This window comes from Bicyclus anynana, chromosome 5 (assembly GCF_947172395.1).
Source record: "Bicyclus anynana chromosome 5, ilBicAnyn1.1, whole genome shotgun sequence".
Taxonomy (NCBI): domain Eukaryota; kingdom Metazoa; phylum Arthropoda; class Insecta; order Lepidoptera; family Nymphalidae; genus Bicyclus; species Bicyclus anynana.
In genome coordinates this window covers 320,623-338,730 of record NC_069087.1, presented here as the reverse complement: position 1 = coordinate 338,730, position 18,108 = coordinate 320,623, and the positions used below count along the sequence as shown (strand labels likewise).

General features: G+C 34.8%; 1 protein-coding gene and 1 non-coding gene across 2 annotated transcripts in view; one reads left to right on the top strand and one right to left on the bottom strand.

Annotated features, from left to right (window-relative positions):
* Nucleotides 1-18,108, top strand: part of LOC112052601 (papilin) — a 63,461-nt gene that overhangs the window by 9,923 nt on the left and 35,430 nt on the right. The window lies entirely within an intron of this gene.
* Nucleotides 8,340-8,421, bottom strand: Trnas-uga (transfer RNA serine (anticodon UGA)). Its single transcript has one exon. It is a non-coding gene; the product is annotated as a tRNA-Ser (tRNA).

The window sequence follows — 18,108 nt, the reverse complement described above, 5'->3', positions numbered from 1 at the left end:
CACTTGCCAGAGTTCAGTCACGTCGATGTCCCTGCCGTTTGCATAAGTCTAATGCCTCCACATGATGTATTAAACATATTCCTAAATTCGCATAAATGACAATTATTGTTAAAAATGGAGTAAAAATTACGTCTAAAATTTTTTTACTTTAACTATTGTTAAAAATGGTAACAAAGTGATTTCCAGATTTTTTAGTACGATTATATTAAGAGTCTGATCTAAAACAAAATTAATACATTACAATTATATACTACTAATTCTATTGAACTATTTATTGCTTTGAATTTTATTACATCTACAGTTTTTGATCCATGTTACTAAAGACTCAAATTATAATTTTATCTGATTGATTCGAGAAAACGCTACATCCAAACGGTGAAGGAAAATCATCTAAGGAAATCTGCATACCTGAGAATTTTCTTAATTCTCTGCGTGTGTAAAGTCTGGCAATTCGCATTGGGCCAGCGTAGTGGACTAAAGCCCGACGGCTCTCATTCTGAGAGCAGACTCGTGCTCAATAATGAGTCGAATATGGGTTGCTAATGATGATCAACAACACCATTATCGGTCGTTGTACTCCTTATAGTTATTAATAATTGGTGTCTGTTCGTCAGCAAGCCCTTAAGGTTATTGTGTACAGTTTGACGTCCGTTAGCCGCAGCGCGCCTGCCTGTGTTGGCCTGAGTCACAACCTCCTCACCTCACAACGCCGCGTGAATCATTATGACATACATTTACTTGTCGTTCCGGCGGACGAGAGCGCGCCGGTGTACTTGTGATTGGTTCAGTTGACGCCTTTCATTTTGTACTGTCTCATTTATTTTGGACTCAATTCGGGTGATTGGGGTTTTCGGTAATTCCTCGAGCTACGAGTATCAGAGCAAAACGTTAAAAAAATCATGCGTAATCGGATTGTCATATATCCACATTATTTCGACGTCATCATGTATTTAAATATTGAGAGTTCTTTTAGATTCCATTGATTTTGTTAAATGAGAATTTCGTTCGATACAACGCACAATGACGTGTAGATTCGAGTTATTTGCTATTTTTTTAATATGACTAATATCCATCCTCTTCTAGTCGGAAATACTGATCTACGGGTAGAGGCGATAATAGTCCAAGTCCAAGTGAGGTTAAGTTGAACTAGGTTCTTGTTGTGCTGCTGGCTTGATTGCGGTAGCTTAGGAAACATTTCAGTCATCAGGTGACGAGTCAGAACACCGTGGGGTTTTAGTCTGTTGAAGTCCGACATAACCTTCTTGCCCACGTAGTGACGAGTGTAGTGTTTTATACTATGTAGATTAGTATTATCTTAGCCGTTACCGCCAGAGCGCGGCACTACCTCCCGCCCGACCAGCGCCAGCGCCCAGCGCCCAACAATGTCCGTGACGACTCAGTGACCACTGTGACCGATCGATCACCAACACAATGTATCACTTAATTGCCGATTACTGCGCATTCGTGGCGATTTAGCGATCCACACTACATTATAATATTAATCTCAATATATTCCACGCAAATAAAATTTTATACAATAAAAGATTGACATTCAAAACTCCAAGGTTCGAAAATGGCCATAAAGACTGATGATTCACAAGTTAAACTGAGAAATTCGATGCGCAGTTATACATAATCTATTCCGGGAAGTCCTTTTAGTGTTGGATGTAGTGTTAGGACGTATTCTAAGCACGTTTATATGTATAAACTGCCCTAAGTTTACAACAGCAATATTTTAATTTTATTTATTTAGAATAACTTTTCAGTTATTCGCTCTAAAGAATACTTCTGATTATACTGAGAGAGATATCCAAAATCTGTGTTAACAAGCGCAGTCTCCTCAGTTCAAGGTGAAGCTGCGAGGGGGCTGGCGCTACTCGGTATTGTCTATGGTCGCGTGAGCGACAGCGACATCTCTAGTCTCTACTTGCTCTATGACCCACTTCACACCTCCCTCTGATCGCTCGCTGAAATGAACATCGTGTTTGAGCTCGCGCTTGCTCTTTATTAATTACTTCTTTTGAATAGTGTTCTAAAGAGATACTTTTTTCTTTTAACTTTCTGAAAGTAGAAGATTATTTTTTCAATGTTTTTTAATTCATCTCTGTGAGAACTGTGATCTGAATTTGATTCGAAAATTTATATTATGTTTTACTCTAAGAAATGTGGTTCTTGGGCTATAAGTGAAATTGCGGTAAACCACTAGTTTGATATAAAACATTCTATTTGAATTCTCCAATATGAATAAGTACTGTAAGTAAGATGACTTTAATATTCTTAGATTTTTTTGTCTCTCCGTATACATAATAGCTGCAGCCTCAGACCAATTATAGAAGGACCTGTATCGCACTCATAGTCACGAACAAAATTGTCTGTCATTTTCTGAAGAAAACGAGCTTGGATTTGGTATAAATTTTCCCGTTTTTTACACAATTCAATTACACAAAAAGATATTTTTACGGTAATCTTTAACCGACGAACACGATTACAACTATTTAACATCGACACTGTAGAGATAGTTTCTATAATCACATTTTGACAGAAAAGTAACGTCTAGCGAGGCAGGTCCTAAACAATAATTGGTCTGAGGCTGCAGCAGAAGGATACATGCTCTTGTATTATTAAGGGAGTCTCCAAGAACTGTCTGTCTGTTCCCTACAGTAATATGTCACTAGCTGTCTCTGAAGAGTGAACACCTGCGCCTGTGGGCTGTGACCCAGTTCCGGCATCTCATCACACGCTGGCATGAGCATCGCTCTTTCCGACTCACGCTTTTCATCTCTGTCTCGTCTTTGTTTGACAAGTTTCTTTTTTTTCCTCTCAAACAGAATAAAGCGGTTCGCAGAGATATATCTAGATCTTAATATTTGTGTTATTGGAGACGAATACCTAAGCATTTCATGTATTCACCGTGCAAGTCGGGTTTATCAAAATTATTTTATCAAGTAGGATTAATTTACAAGCACTTTTGAAAAGTCAGGTTATGTTATGATACTCAGGCTGGAACACCGTTTACCTCATCCTTGGCTGCGCTCGCCTATAAAATATAAAAAAACAACACTAAAGATAGCAGGTGAAATATCTAGATGTTTCAGATATAGAGATGTAGAAAAAATAGATTAGGTCTTGTCTATCTATATATTTGTCATAATCGTTCCTTCAATCAGTTGAAAATAATCTAAACAAATGTACCTAATGAGTATTTTCTGACAAGTTTTCTTATTTATCTTTCGATAATGGGACGTAATCTTTATTATCTAATTATTCTTTATCTCCCTAAGCCATTAGTATTGATACTGATAGTAATGATCTTCTGAATCTGTAGTAAGATAAGCCGTGACCGTTAACCGGTTATCATCCATCAGTACAATCAATGCAATGCGATTCGGTACCGTTATACTTGATCATAAATCATAGAGCATAGTCACCGATCGCTCACTAGGTCATTTGTTAACAAGTTTGGTTCAAGGTTCAAATATTTTTCAATGCTTTCTAAAGCAAGAGATTATTAACTCGCAGATAATCTTATTTCCAAAAATGTCAAATTTTATTCGTTATTTTCGAATGTAATTCTCATGAAATTCTTTGTGGGATACCTATGAGAGCTTTAAAACCCAAATAAGCTGAATTTTGTTAAAAATAACTATTTGGCGATATTTCGCACCAATAATATTTGAGAGAGGAGAAGGAGGAATCTAGATAATTTAAACCTACTACTTAGCATCCACTTAACTTAACCATTAAAATTTTTAGATAGTATGTAGACACTCCAACCTAGATTATCCAACTACACAATGATGAAGTTGGCGCGTCTGTGTCGGCGGCCGGCGTGTGAAAGTCCTGCACTTTCGTGCGGGGCTGCGGACAAATGACCTTGTATTGAGAGATGTGCTTAATATTCCAGCCGCTGGCGGACTCGTTACCGAAATATGAGTAACTGTAAACCGCGTACACTGTAGCTGTCTACAGACTAAATAAATAAACTCTGTAAGTACTCTACTTACAATCACTTTTTTAAATAAAAGTGCTGATTTTTTTGAAACTTTTACATTTTCATTCTCTCAGAACAGACCAGAACAGAACTTCTCTCGGATTCAATTTCTGATGTGAAGACTAGGTATTTTTTAAGGAATATTAGTTTAATATTTTTTAAATAACACCAACAGACCCCTTTCCTTTTCGTTACCGTAACCGTACGACGATGGTACAATAGTCCATGAGCTTTTGGTCGAAAGTAACTACTTCCTATTACATTTTCACGCCTCATCTTTGATCGCATTTTGTTGAATGTCGGTGATATGTGTAAAATTTTATGCAAGGTTTTGATGCAGTAAACAAACGAGGCACCAAATGAATTTGAGGCATAAAGTCTTGTGTCAAACCAGCCCCTAGCGTGTTCGAGTGCGGCCCCCGGCAGCGCTAACGAGCCGCCAAACAACGCGAGCCTCGACCGGCAACAGCGCACAATTAGTATGTTTAGGAGCCCCCATGTGGGTCACGTCTTCAGGAAGTGGGTTTTCCTCGCAATTAGCGTACAGCCTCACTCCGCCGCTCAATGTCAGCTTGGCGGTAACGTTACAACGCTACGGTTAATTGAACTTTTATTTAACAAGACGATATGGTGACGAGCTACTGCTGGATGAACATGGAGCGATGATCGGAATTCGGGATGCTTAGCTCTGCATTGGTCATTTAAATAGGCAAATTAAATAAAGGACCATTATTTTGCTTTGCATTATTACAAAGTAATATTTTAAAATCAATTCATAGCGATGGCATACCTGAAGCAAACTTTTGAATGTATTGTCACGAAGGACTCAAATCGAAGCAGTTCTCTGGCGGCACGCGGCAGATCGCTGCGGCTATGCGGAAGGGCCTGACTTGTCGCATTGCTGCTAGCGATACTATTGCATTCTGAGCGACATTTGTTCTAACTTACTGGCTTTTCGAGTTCGCTCGTTGTGAGGCAATCGTTCATTGTGAAATGGGGCCTATTTATGATTCGTGTCATTCCAAGAGGAGATATAACAACATTTATAATTTTAATCATCTTCATCAAAAGACGGTATATTATCAATAGAGATAAATTTGTCACGAGTTAATAATTATATTACAAAACTAGCGGACGCCCGCGACTTCGTTCATCCTTTGATCTCTTTAATCCGGCCCTATCGCAAAATCCGTTCTTAGCGGATACCTACAAACTAGACTACCTCCCTGTCAAATTTCATCTTAGTACCTCAAGCAGTCCTCGAGATTTCGTGAGCTTTCGCATTTATACGTATAAGATATCCTCTTTATGAATGTTATTGTAAAAAATATCTAGCACCAATAGTTTTAGAGTAATTTCCATTAATGTAGACTCCCACTTTTAAAAAACTTATATTGTTTATAACTTTAGAAATGTTTGCGTATTTGCTAGATGATGATGCCATGATGAGTCCAATGAGCTGCACTACCACACGTACGTTTTATTTTCGGTATCATTACAGTCAGTTATCAAGATGTTGACTTGACTACATCACAATATCGTATCCGCTACTATTCTGACAACTAAGAATAATAATAAAACCATTGTTTGCCTAATATTACGTAGGTACCTACTGATGAAAATTGTCGTATAGTAATTAATTTTCCGTGCCTCTGATAGCATGTTACTTTTTCTTTTTTAAAAATATTTCATCTATAAGAGAGGAGGCGTCTCAAAATCTGTAAGACATTAATTAATCTGTCAATACACAACTACAGGTCGAGTCAGTATGGTGACACATATTTATCATGCATGTATGTAGTTCGTGCAGTAGGAAAAACCTAAGGCGTAATTTGGTCAATTACAAATTCCTTATTCGTTCCGCTGAAGGTCGTAGACGATGAGGATGATGTATGACCTAGTGATGCCGTGTACTGACTTGGTTTACCTTCGTGTATCTAATATATAGAGTGAAATTTTAAAGAGGCTTTATCGTTCGTTCGAAAGCTAAATTATCAGCAAGTACCATAGGCTATATTTTATACCCTAATCAACGGGAATGAAATCTACGCGGGATAAATCGCGGATGTCTGTTAGTTATATGAATAAACACAAACGCGTTTGTACTGTCATCTTACAGCTACAAGTTAGACCTTGACTACAATCTCACCTGATGGTAAGTAATGATGCAAATGCAATCTAAAATGAAAGCGGGCTAACTTGTTAGGAGGAGGATGAAAATCCACACTCGTGGACAGGTAGGGTGGTAACTAGCCACGGCCGAAGCCTCCCACCAGCCAAAGCATGCATGTCTACAATGACAAGGTTATTGGCATTTCTAACATTGACCGCCGTGATAACGCCTGTCAAAAAATAGTTTAATAATAGGTAAGTCGTATTTTGCTATTTTTTTTTTTATAGATAAAATTCTCATACATACGCATTACCGCATCGCCTGTTTCTGAAAAAAGTGTATTACCAACAAAGTGGTATGCAAAGTATGTTTTAGTTAATTGGCAATTACTTCTAAGCGTGCAGTCCGCTCCGTGAATCACCTGCCGGCGTGTGAACTTCGGCTTGTTTGTGTAACACCGGTAGAGCCGCGTGACGTCACGTCCATCATCTTCACACAATACACTGGAATGAACAACATGCTCCTGCCTACTGCCTAATCAACCGACTATATCATGTGCCCGTCATTAATATCCACACGTTATTAATATTCATTAATATTTAAAAATTAGATTTATTCTTATGGAATAAGCTCGCGCTTGACCACAATCTCACCTGATGGCAAGTGTAGATGTGGCCTAAGGTGGAACGTGCTAGAAGATTAATCAATCAAAGCCTTTATTACTTCTTAACAATAAATTACATAGTTATTTTAAGTTTATTTATCCTATACTTTTTGTGTTAGTGTATTAGTTTATTAATATTTAAAAAAAATTGCGTGTACATTTTTTTGCAATTGTTTGTTCTTAAATAAGTGTGAGGAGGTTATAATTGTTACGTATGTTAGTATAGTACTTAATATTTATGTTAAAAATCCCTCAATGGGTATAGGCCTAGACGTGCTAGAAGATGTGCACTCTCAATTTAAAGATGCCCAGGTTGTATGAATTAGGAAACACCGACAGAGTTCATAAGCCATACGTATACGATATGTCGACTGTGGACATATTATTAAAAACGCATATACTTGGACGTTTGAGGTCTGAGCCCTTGAAATGTATTCATCTTCTAAAGACACTTCAGTAAAAACTCCTTATCGTTATAGGCGACCGTGCTTGTCTATGATAGGAGCATAGTCACATAATCTTTTTAACATAAAAATGACGCTTTGACTTTAGAGAAGTATTTCAAATATTTCGACACAAAATTACTAAACCGATTTTCATAAAAATGTAATGGGACCAATCTGGAAGTATACTCTTTCAAACCAAAAAAATATTTCCAAAATTGGTTATAGTATAAATGACGAAGTTCTATGAGGTAATAAACATTAAAAAAAACACATTCGCGTCGAGAATCACATTAGGAATCGCAGGCTCTGGGTTCAGAGTCATGTAAAATGATCTAAGTAAGCTTTTACTATTACTAGTTGGTATTTGTGGTTACACAAGTTTAGTTTTAAACAGGTTGAAATATGTAATTGCTGTGTGTCAGAAGTGAATCCGCCTGCTGGTATATTCACTGATTTGGTGTTAATTAACAACCTATTGAAATAAACATCAAATCAACTGAGAACAGCCCCATTCTGTAAAGTTACAGCGATGTGACATCGCTCATTTCCATGGCAACATCGTTGTTAGTGACATTTTATTTTTGGCATCCCATGGAAATGAAGTTCAAATTCTAATAAAACTTTTTAAAGGCAAATATTACGTCAACGAGTATAAAATAACGGAATTTATTGTATATTTATGAACTATGATTTCCACGAAGGGTTGTCAGTAATAGATGTAGTCTATAGTTAATATGTGTTTAAATAAATAATATTATCGAAATGTACCGTTCAAAAATGACGGCGTAGTGCTCAGAGTTATTTTCTGATATAGTAACAGCCTTCTAAGTTTTATTCAACTAACATACGTCAAAGATGACGTATATAGATGGATGGATATTATAGATGGAGTCTACCGGTGGATATCATAGTGAAATATATTTTTTAGCATTATCTAAGGAAAGTTTTCTTTCGTAAAAAATATATGAGTTGTTGTAGAGAGTCAGTTAAGTTTGAAAAGTTTTAATTTTGTTGCCGAAAAAGCAATCTTGATAAATTATAATTAGCTATACTTATATATTTTCATAATGTTTCATACTCTCATATATGTATGCAAATAAATAAAAAAAAATAAAAAAAAAAAATCGCTGAGGACAGGATTCGAACCTGCGCGGGTAGAACCCATTGGATTTCAAGTCCAACTCCTTAACCACTCGGACACCTCAGCTATATCAGCTGATTCGAAATACCGCTACGCATTCTCTAATAGATTTAAAGTCCATTACAATGACGATAAAAATAAATGACAAACGATAATAATAATTTATACCGTATCTTTTATGTTAGTCTATTATTTTCACTTGTGATAACTTAATCAACTAGTTCTGTTGATTTATTTACACTCATTAAGTGTGGTCTTAAAAAAGGAATCTATTTGTTAAGTTTTACGATATTTAAATTTAATTTTGATATCATTTGTTTATTTTATTGCCTTTTTAGTTTTTATATTTCATTCTTGTGTCATCGCAAGAGTGTTTCCATTGTCTTTATAGGTAACTTTGTCATTGACTTTATAGGTAACTTTATGTAGAATTCGAAACCTTTCGCCGGTTACATTTGATAAAACAATACCTGACTATTTATTATTATTGTTATCCTAGTAGGTATATTGGAGCTTGTTCCTACGTTTGTTTCGTCTTTAAATCGCCAATAGACTTTAAAGTAGTGTGGTGGGTTTTTAACTTCTAGCTATACATACACTCCTAGCTGTAATGCGTTATCTGTGCTGAATGCATATCTATGGGACAATAATTAGGCTGTTAATGGATTACAATAAAAAAACTAATTAAGAATTATCGCAGTAGAAGTAGGAAGACGAACGCGAAGGCTGCCGGTAATTACGTCAATAGTACGTAATGTTGCCTACAGTCACAGATTAAGAGTAAACCACGGCCGGTGTAAGGTTTTAGTTTAAGCATTCCAAGTTTAAAACTGTTTGTGTTTACGTGGAAATATTTTTGGAAATGTGATTGTTACCTGCGGCTAAATTCCAAAATGATGATAGATCTGTTAGATTTGTAAAAAAAAACATTTTTGGCATTAGATAAACTAAATTTATAAATTACGTAAATCAAACTACCAACTTATACTTAACTTATGAATGTAGGTTATCAAAAGTTATTTTTTCAATCTAGCTCAACGGGAACCCAAGGTTCAATTTAAATGCGGCTTGTCTTTGGGTCTGTAGTATTTAACGTGATCATCACATTCATAAATATACTTATATGGTCTTCCGTAATTTGCGATGCATTTGACGTCTCGTTGGGATAATGAAGCCTCGCAATTAACACTAGCGCCTGCTGTAAACCGGAACACGTTCACGCGAAATTAATCCATTGAGCCACGTGATAAGGCTCACAATGGCTTGCGATAACAATTGTTCAAATTAAATTTACAGTTGACAACGAGTAGTGATTGTCATAATTGCGCACAGGGATATAGGTCTTACCAATTTTGGGCGAAGGATGAGAATGGCTTGTAAGTTTGTTTGTTGTTGTGACTGGTGGGGGGGTTGAGGAGGCTAGGCTAGCAATAATAAAGCCTAACTGGGTCATTGACAACGCAGAGGACGTTAAACCTGAGCGTACACTTGCTAAAAACGCTAACCCCAGGGCCACTAGTCGCAACGCGCTGCAAAATCGAATTTCGCTGCAATATTTTGCTTTGAGTTTTAAAATAATGCGCTAACAAACAATATACGATATTTGTAATTAAAAAGTTTTGAAAAAAATCTTTTACCTTTTCAAATGAAAGGTGTGCCTTTAAAGTATCATTATATTTGGATGCATTTGCTTTTTTAGAAAACTTCTGAAAAGTTTGAGCTTCTATGTCTGTATATTATATTTTATATTATTACAACTACTCATAGGCATCTTAGAATGCGGGTAATGCGGGTAAGATACGAGTAAAATAGCACTCGAAAGGGTTTTGGTTCAACCGCTACCAGTTGCTTAGACATTCATTACGGTTGCCTGGAGAGAAAAATGATTAAGTAATCATTTTTCTCAATAAAGGTTAAAACTGGGTTTCTTTAAATCAAGGCAACATTGTTGAACCTAAGAACCTAAAAAGAAAGTTATGAAGGTTCCAAACACTCTTTAGTCAGATTCTAATGTACGCGCGAGCGGCGACAACATTAAGTACGAGAAAGTTACCACAGTAGATATAATAAGGTTCTACAGCGTAAGGAACAGTCGCGTCACATGGGTAGAATAGGTTGTAAACGAGCATTTGAACTTATAGTGAGTGTTAGTGGCTCCGATGCTTTATAGCGGTCAAATGCGGGCGATTCGTGGCCTATGTACGTATAGCGTAGTTAAAAATGTTACTCACACGTACTCCAAGTCAATGATAAATATTAGGTCTAATGAGTTGGCGGTAATCTGTTAGTATTCAATAATATTAATCTATTTCAGCTTTTATTTTCAGTAATATTACACCGCTTATTAAAAAAAATAAAGATTTAATGATGGAAAGTTTATTGATTTTGTTTGTTCATACCTAACGGTAATTATTTTGAAGTCACGTGAAACAAAGTGTCGCTATTAACGACATAATTATCCACTTCCAATTATGCGTATGTTCTATCTTTGTCATCATATTTTATAAGGCTAGTGTGTAGGACTCTCTGGGAAACTCAACGAAATGTATCTGTTTGAAGATTAATGATTCCCGGTGAATTGATTGGCACTAGACACAGACACTTTGGCACATCAGCATGCATGGTGCATCATGAGATCAGCAGCCGGAGATCATTAGAGGATGTGATCCTATCGAGTTGCCGTTGTATTCGATTTTGTGTTACAAATAAATATTGGTATGAATTAACATCATAATGGGTCTTAATTACGCTTAGTCAATCAATACATTATGATCGATCAATACATTAATACCTACGTACAAACAAAATTGAAGTTGTCTGTCTGTGATTTCAATACAAATGTTTTTGCTCAAGTGCTTGTTGTTTACGCAATACAATAGAGCTTTTATAAACTTTTGTTGTTTGTCCGGGCTAATCTTTGGAAAGGCTAGACCGATTTTAATGGAACATACAATGGAAGTCAGAGGATCAGTCTTGATTATCCTGGTGTTATATACAGGAAATATTTATACTAATCATAATAATATGGGGACATTTTAGGGACGGTTAAACAAATATATCAAATATCGCATTAAGATACCTACGTAAGCGATACACAAACCAACAACAACAAAGTATCGATGTAGAGGAATGATTACTCAATGATTACACGCGGCCCATTGGCGACAATAGAGTTACACATTTACAGTAATGCCAGCCCGCGCTTGTTGTTGACTGCGCCAACACAACACTGAGCAGATAATCGCAGACAATGCGCATTGTTTGCGCTGCGGCCGCTCTGCGGGTCTGTGGCGAATCAGACATTGTGCGCTGCGCTGTGAGCGAGCGTCACGCGCCGATGTTGAAGTGTTTGTTTACAGCGGCACAGACTAGAGGGAAACATAGATCTACCAGGAAACTGTTCAGAAAAGCCGATTTTTATACGACGATGTTTTTGTGGGGCGAATATTTATATAATATTATATAATTTATATATTATTACTGACTCGCTAGATACTCGCGGGTTCACCCACGTAGTTCATGGCGATAAAATATAGACTATGTTATAATCCAATGATAACGTAGTTTTCTATTGGAATAAAATAACACTTAGGTACATAATGCTCTAACTTTCGCATAGTTTACGAGTATCTGTGTTTGTTGTGTTGAGTATATTGCGTGAAAATATTTTAGTAGATTAGCATGATAGATACATAAAGCTGCATAAACTATTTCTTGATTGTTTCGGAAAATTACTTTTACATCTATTTAGGTGTTTCTGCTATCCTCCGCAAAATAGTGACCTTTCCAAGCGTCTACGTCGCCCAAATCTCATGTTCTTAACTTGTAGAGTATAACTTCGCAGTTGAGCTTAAGTAGTATAGCCAACAAATCCTGACGATACTCTGATTTCGAAGTAAAACATACGTACTGAGATAATTTTCTATCGGATCTGGGTATCCATCTTCACTCATAGTGTTAATGCAACAAGTGGTTATTGTTGGGCAATATGGCGATGATTCAAATAATTCTAATGCATCGTTTCCCCAATGTTAAGGAATATTTGCATATTTGTAATACCGCGTTGGCAGCCAACTGCCACCTAGCTTTGTAATGTTCCCGCTTACAACGTGTTGCTCGTCGGATTAGTGCACGACTGGCTGTATGCCAAACTAGGCGATATTACACTTATCGCTGTATAAAGGAAAACTTTATTACGCTCTCTCTTTGAAATATTATTATTCATATATCAACGAGAACGCTGATTTGTAAGTTCGGTGGTAGTTTAATGTTACGGTGCGAGTATCATCAAACTGATGAAAGTAACATGAAAAGTGACCTCCAACGTTGCTTTTTAAAGCAGGTCCTCGTCTTTATTTTGGACTTGTGTTATCCCATGATAGTACCTCGAAATCATGCCAAAAAGTAGTTTTATTATGGTTTCTTGACTTTATTTACGCGATTTCACCCTTCTAGAATCTGTCCCCATGAGAATATCGGGTTAGAAAATAGCCTATATTATGTTATGATTTATCTAAGCCTTTCATCTAGATCCGTGTACAATTCTGCTATGCTTTAGTTACAAACATCGATACTTTCTTCAAAACTTATACATTTATGTTATTAGATAGACTTAAAAATTATCTGTATCTCGTGTTTTTAATTATTCATGAAGGTTCCGCCTAGGCACATTTTTCATTAGTCTGTGGGTCTACGTATGTTATTTGCTCAGCTGTGAGACATGGTCGAACGTACGCACTCGTGGTACGAGTACTGTTGGCGAAACTTTTTGCCTCATTCTGAAGTGGGACCGTCTTGATAATGTCGTGCTGTGGAGTGGCGTGCTTCAGCCGGCGGCACTAGGAAACGTTTGAGGTAAAGCTCTTGTGGCCGCTGACGACTTCCGCGTTCACATTATTTTTAATGCCTTCAGCGGAATGTGAAGTATAGTAACCTAAGAGAGACACGCGTGTTAGATTAATCCTAATTCATTTTACGCAGCATCATATTGGAACATGTCGCGTGGCATCTGCTGGTTGAGTGGTGCATGTCGACGTAAAATTTACCGTATGGTTTTGTGTGTCTATAAAAAAATATTTTTTTAAAGATAGCTTTTCTGTTCTATATACGTTGAAGTTTGGATAAACCAATCTGAAGATAGCACTTATAATATTTTACATCATGGAGTTCTGACACAAAAATCGTCATTTTATTTTAATTAACTAGTGCCTAAACTGGTACTTTAACCTTTGTATTCGTTAGACTTTTCTTGTATCGAGTGGTTTGTAAGCCTATTTCTATTTTAAAGTATTTATAGAAAAATACTAATTTTCTAGGTATGATTAGGCTATTAGTACATTTTACCTTGTTATATATGTACTAAAACACCAGTATCTCAGAATGAACTGCTCGCTCTTGCATGATGTAAGATTCGCGCGTGATAGATTATTTTATAAAGTAGTGAAAAATAAATATAGCTGAAAGTTAAGCTGATAAGCTGATTGATAATATGTGTATGATTCATTGTGAAATTAGACCTATCAGATAATTCTTACGTTAATTAAATATTATTTAATATTTAGACAGTATTTTTGTATTCAATAATAAAGTTTAAATGAAAATACAAACAGTTATGTTACATGACGAATTTCAAAGTTTAAGTGACCAAATATGACGTCACGTGTAATGTTCTATTTAAATTGAAATTCAAATATCATTACGTAGAACATATATATATTCTTAATTATACTGTTTCGATAATTCTTCATATATTATTTAAAATAAAACTTAGAATATAGATCTGACATTATTGTAATTAAAAAGTAAATAAAAGTAATAGTTGTCATTATAAACGTTATTGGAATATGGTAACACTGGTAGGAACTACTAAGAATGATTCTATGTAATGAGGAATTACTGGCATAGACACGGAGCGTCAGGATACGCGGTATCAAGTAATCTGTGGTCAGTTTGAGCAGATGGCGTGTGATTGGTCTATTGCAAACAAATGCAGAAGGAATATTAGCCAATAGGCGTTTTGTAAAGAATCGAGATGTTCATGGATGATGACGAAATGGCGTCTTGGCCGGTGTGATTAGAAAATATCAAATAATGTTGTAATTGTTATGGTGTCTTCCTGTGTTTCTGAGGCTGTTTTATGAAAGCTAAGTATTTTATACATAATATCTTTGTTGTAAACTGTATTTTATTATGTTGTATTGTTGTAACGATAAGTTATAACATCCGAATATTACTAATGTGAAATTAGGTATATTTGCAACGACATTATATAGTACCTAATTACGTCGTTGTATATTTGTATGGTAATAATGGTTAATGTTATTTTGATTTGTCTTGAAGTTAAGACTTAATTGAACTATCTATTTCAAGGTATTAATTATTATCCTAAATATTGTAATTGTAATTAACCAATACTTTAAAAGAGCATTTGTTGAGTTTCTTGCCGTTCTTCTCAACAAGAGACTGCACTTTCCGAACTGGCGGTAGAGTCACTAAAATTAAAAGTAATATTGTTCAGTTAAAGAAATAAATGATTAATTTGGTCACGATTCTATTTTATTTTATTTAAAATACCTTGACACTCAGTAAAACTTAAATAACATTCAATATATTTATTTTAATAAAATTAAATTGAATTAAGGATACTTATCTTAATAAAGTTAGTCAATTAGATCGCCACAGTTTATTTAAATTTTCATTCAATGATATTATTGGCCATTTCTAAAATGATTTATATCAGGTCTATACTACGTGATAAAGTATGTATTAACATACAACGCCTATCAACTAATCAAATTGTTTCTCTATAAAAATACTAAACTGACGGACTTACCCGACTGACGATCTTAGCCTAACTGATCTTACAAGTAACAATAGATATTTATGATAACAAATTATAATTCTGTTCCAATAATATTATTTGAGAAAAAATCATTATTAATTAGACATATAAATAAATAAATTTAACATCAGAAGTGGGATCGAATAAAATTAGCTAATACATTTTTTTTTACTGTTTAAGGAAAGCGTTGGAGCGAGCGATGATTCCACGCTGCTGGAAAGTTTTCTTAAAAATACTTCAATCTGTTCTGACGCACAAACGCAGCGGTGAAGCTGTGATGACATACTTCGGTCAAAAGAGCAATGAAAATGATGCCAAAAGCTGGGGCAAGCTAACAAACTCTATTGCAATGGATAAGTGTGTAGATAAAAAGTGCAGCGACAGCCAATTCAAATGTTTTGTCGAAAGTTATTCCGTTTTATTTTTGTTTCATCTACAGCCATCCTGTACAACATTATTTTTTTTATTAATTTAATATTTAATGATATATTTTTTATGCCCCACTTGTGGGATCTGTGTTATAAAAGTTCAGTATTTAGAATGGCCGAACGGTTTTGATAATTTGGAAATATCACAATTATAAAATATCAATATGGCAATATAGAAAAAAACCGACTAATAAGAATAAACAAAATTTTATATTATATGGGAAAAGGTTAAAGAAAATTATTCAATTAACTCAAAAATCTCAAAATGATTATAAAATTAAAACTTCACAGAATAAGTCTAAGGCTACTTGGAATATTATAAATAATTTAAAAGTAAAACGCAGCAATAACAATAATATAAATAAGATTAAAAGAGATGGAATAGTAATCCAAAATCCTCAAGAGATAGCACAGGCATTCAATGAAAACTTCCTTAATCGTAAAACTGTTAAAATAAATAATACTAAAAATAACACTTCTTGGAATAAATCAAACTCAATTTTCATGAACCCTAGTACACCTTCACAAATAAAAAATATTATACAATCATTGAAAAAAACTAACAGTTGTGGGTATGATGTAATCAATACTAAAGTAGTTAAATATGTTTCCGATATAATATCACCAGTATTAAGTTACTTGATAAATTTGTGTATTGAGAATGGTATATTTCCGGAAAAATTAAAAGTTTCTATCGTTTAACCACTCTTTAAAAAAGAGGACAGTGAAAATATGGATTGTTATCGGCCGATATCATTGATTCCCATTTTTTCAAAAATAATGGAAAAATATATATTTAATAATCTGAATGACTATTTTGAGCGTTATGATGTTTTCGCAGAAGAACAAGTTGGTTTTAGGAAAAATAAATCTATAAATTTGGCCATATATAAATTTTTAGAGGGGATAATGACAAGTGTTGATAAAAGGAAACCGGTTTGTGCGCTTTTTATGGACCTGACGAAAGCATTTGACTATGTGGACCATAAAACTTTAATTGATAAATTGGATGTGTATGGGGTAAGGGGTAATGCTTTGGCACTTATCAATTCGTATTTAACTGGTAGGCAACAAATTACTCAAATAACTAGAATAGATAAAAATAATAAAATTGAGACAGCTTATATGTCGGAGTCCAAAACAGTAACAACTGGGGTGCCGCAGGGAAGTATATTAGGCCCACTACTGTTTATAACTTATATAAACGATTTTCCCACAGTAACTGATCATAGGATGGTTTTATTTGCTGATGATAGTACGGTAATTTTTATTGGTGATCCACAAATTTCATTAGATAACATAAATTATACTTTAAGACATATTAATGAATGAATGAATGAATGAATGAATGAATGAATGAATGAAATATACTTTATTGTACACCAAAAATAATAATAACAGGCAAGAAATTTACTTAAAAACTAATGTACAATTGGCGGCCTTATCGCTAATGAGCGATCTCTTCCAGACAACCAATCGAAAAAAGAGAAAATAAATACAAGGAATAATGCATAATGACGGGTGTACACATAAAAAGAGAAGTAGAAGATATATTACACTTAGATAATAATATATAAAATCAAAATCAATATATTTATATATATATATATGAACACATACAAATATACATACATACCTACCAACAATTACATATATTCCTACATAAATAAGGATACTTACAAATATATATATATATATATATATATATATATAACATAAGCATACATACGAAAATTTTATTTAAATAATTTAGATGTAAAAAGTAAGAAACAAGACAACATCAACAATTATTTAAACATGAACAAATAAATAAAATCATTTAAACGAAAATAAATACGGAATGATAAAAAGGTCAAGGAGGAAAGAAGTGCATATTTACCAGTTGTTTGAAAGAAGCTAGAGATTGCGCACGCCGAGCCTCGAGAGGTAAGGAATTCCAGAGGCGAGCAGCTTTTACAGAGAATGATTTAGAATAATAGGAAGTATTATGGGAAGGAATTTTTAGAATGAAATTATCCTCAGATCGAAGTGAGCGACAATGAGAATCACTGAGAAAGTTAAATCGCTCCTTTAGATATGGGGGAGTAGCAGGGTTAAAAAGGACGTTATATAAAATAAAAAGAATGTGAGTATTCCTGCGAAGGCGAATTGAAGGCCACTTGAGTTTATCGCGAAATTCGGAAATATGATCATATTTGCGAAGTCCAAATATGAATCTTATACAAATGTTCTGAATGCGCTCAAGCTTATCAAGCAGTTCCTCACTCAAATTAAGATAACACGTGTCAGCATAATCGAGAATTGGTAGTAGGAGTGATTGTGCAAGCGCAATTTTAGTAGATACTGGAAGGAAATTTCTTAATCTTCGAAGTGACCCTATAGATGCAAACACCTTCCTACTGACCTCACTTACCTGGGGTGCCCAAGTAAAATACTTATCGAAAGTAACACCGAGGTTTTTAACCGTGTCACTAAATGGCACAT